Source organism: Nuphar pumila, chromosome 9 (assembly GCF_984573655.1).
Source record: "Nuphar pumila chromosome 9, dmNupPumi1.hap1.1, whole genome shotgun sequence".
Lineage (NCBI taxonomy): Eukaryota > Viridiplantae > Streptophyta > Magnoliopsida > Nymphaeales > Nymphaeaceae > Nuphar > Nuphar pumila.
The window spans coordinates 14,610,288-14,613,032 of NC_143257.1; the positions used below are offsets into that span (position 1 = coordinate 14,610,288).

The 2,745-nt window shown below is 43.0% G+C and overlaps 1 pseudogene across 1 annotated transcript; it reads left to right on the top strand.

Moving 5' to 3' along the window:
- The first annotated feature begins 369 nt into the window (after positions 1 to 369).
- Positions 370 to 1,707, top strand: LOC149828449 (peroxidase 5-like; annotated as a pseudogene). Its single transcript, XR_016434032.1, has 2 exons — positions 370 to 682; positions 792 to 1,707. The product of XR_016434032.1 is annotated as a peroxidase 5-like (transcript).
- The last annotated feature ends 1,038 nt before the right edge of the window (positions 1,708 to 2,745 follow it).

Here is a 2,745-nt window from a genome sequence, read left to right on the forward strand (position 1 = left end):
TAGCTGCTCCTATCATACAAGCCGATTCCCCATTTCTCTTAGGTCAAAACTTAGCACATAAAATCAACGTGGGGCTCTGCATGGTTGGTAGGAACTGTCAGTGCACCCCTCCTTGTGGTGGAACGTTGCAGGTTCCTTAGCTTGCCTTAAAAAAAAACACAAAAAACTCGGCACATAAAAAGAAAGAATGCATATTTTATGCAATAAAATATAACACCAATCGCATCTCTTACACGCGACTTCTTAAAAGATAAACAGCTTCGTTTGTCGTCTCTCGTAGCTTTCACATCCTATCATTCAACGAGCCAGGCTGTCAGTTTCACGATATCCATCATCTTCCATCCCTATAAATACTCGGACCACACGCCCACTGATGCACAATACACTTTGCACCAAATCACCTTAGCTTTGTCATATCAACATAACACAGAAGAGTATGGCTAAGTACTCTAGTCATTATGGTCATCCCTCCTTGCTTCGTAGTTTGGCGCTTCTCTGTCTGCTGGTAGTGGTTGGCTGGGTCGGGGTAGCTCATGGTGATGCACTGCGCGTCGGCTACTACGGCCACAACTGCCCTTCGGCTGAGGAAGTTGTGCGCAGGACGGTCGCTAAGGCCGTTGCACGCGATCCTGGTGTACCTGCTGCGTTAATCAGGTTGCACTTCCACGACTGCTTTGTTAGGGTGAGTACCTCCTTTCTTTCTTCCTCACGTAAATCTGTAATCAAAACTACGAACCTCACACCACCGCGGTTGTCAGTTATAACCAGGAATGAAAATATTGTGTTGGCAGGGTTGTGATGCTTCTTTGCTACTGGACTCGACTCCCGGCAATCCGGCAGAGAAAGATTCGCCTGTGAACAACCCCAGCCTCAGTTGATTCGAGATCATAGACGAATCCAAATCCATCTTGGAATCCCAATGCCCTCAAGTAGTATCTTGTGCTGACATACTTGCCTTTGCTGCCCGGGACTCCGTGCATATTGCAGGGGGATTCTACTACGCCGTACCCGCGGGGCGACGCGATGGCCGGGTCTCCATCGAATCCGAAGTCGTCCAGAACCTTCCAATGCCGTTCTTCGATGTCGACCAACTGGAAGCTAACTTTGCCAGGAAAGGCCTTTCTCTTGATGACATGGTCACACTGTCTGGTGCACACACAATTGGAGACTCTCACTGTTCAAAATTTTCAGATCGGCTCTATAACTTCAACTCCACAAACGCCCCGGATCCATCCATGGACCCCAAGTATGTGTCCTACCTGAAAACAAAATGTCCGGCTATGGACCCGACCCAGGATCCAACAGCATCATTGGACCCGGTGACACCAAACAAACTCGATAACAAGTACTACGTGAACATCAAGTACCACCGTGGACTGCTCTCATCGGACCAAGCGCTAATGACAAGGGAGGACACGTCAAAGATGGTCAATACAAACGTAAACCGAGGCTCGATGTGGGCGCACAAGTTTTCGGATTCGATGGTGCGGATGGGCTTGATCCAGGTGTTGACTGGTTCCCAAGGGGATATCAGGAAATCTTGTAGGGTTGTAAACTGAGACGCCCTCAGAAAAAGAAAAAAATTGCTGTTTGCTGATTCAGTAGAGTCACCTTATTGTGGTATATTTCAATTCATCGTAGGTGGTGTAATTTTTAAAACTTTGGATTCTATAATTTCAGTGTGCCCATTGCTGGCTTGTGTTGTGATCATCTCTCTCTCTCTCATGCTACCATTTTGTAGTACATACTATTTTTTTTAAAGGCCAGCTGGGGTTAGAGAGACCCCACCAGTTATTATTCAACGTATCATTGGGTTTTAAACCTGAACATGGCTTTTACCACTCACGCGGAATCCCCATTGGTTTGTAGTACGTTTTTTTTTTATAGGCAAGCTGGTGTCAGACATGCCCCTACCAGTTACACAACTATACCATTGAGTTTTGAACCTGCAACATCCCAATACAAGGTGACATGCACTAGCTGCTCCTACCAGACAAGCTGAGCTAGCCCCTCCCCCCGTACTCTTGCCACCAAATGGTAGGTTAAACCATAAATGCGTTTATCATAGTTTTTTTATTACGTTAAATGGTTTTATCATGTCTAATTAATTACAAGATCATATTTTTTAGATGGTGAGAAATCAATGGTTCATAATTTATGAAAATAAGAGTGACTTAGAAATGACATGAAACATCGCCTTTAATTAGACTTTAATGCATTAACATAATAAATAGAATATGCTTTTAGATCTTAGACTATGTAAATCAAGTGTATATATATTGGGTTAACATTTTTTAATGTCAACCAAACCATCCCATCCGAATGAGCTGGAAATCATTTTTGCGGGTCGTATTAACTCAATCCGACCTCATGGATGGATTCATCATGGTCCAAATGCTATGAAGTGGCTTTTAGATCATGTGTTTTTTATATAAAAATATGATTTTACAAGCTAAAAAAATATCGCACAATATATGCCATCAATTTTTCAAAGCTCATAAAATCATGCCTACACATCTTTCTCAGACCATCTAAGAGCCAACTTCCACTAACCTAAACATGTAAATCACATCTGTAAGGTCAGTTTCATGAAAAACAACCAAAAATAAAGAAAAACTCATTTGTAGGTAATGTCGACATTAATGTTAACTCATATATATATATAGAGAGAGAGAGAGCGAGAGCATTTGCTACCCTTGTGGGTAATGGGTAAGGAAGCCCTTAGTTGAAACTCATAAAGGGAGG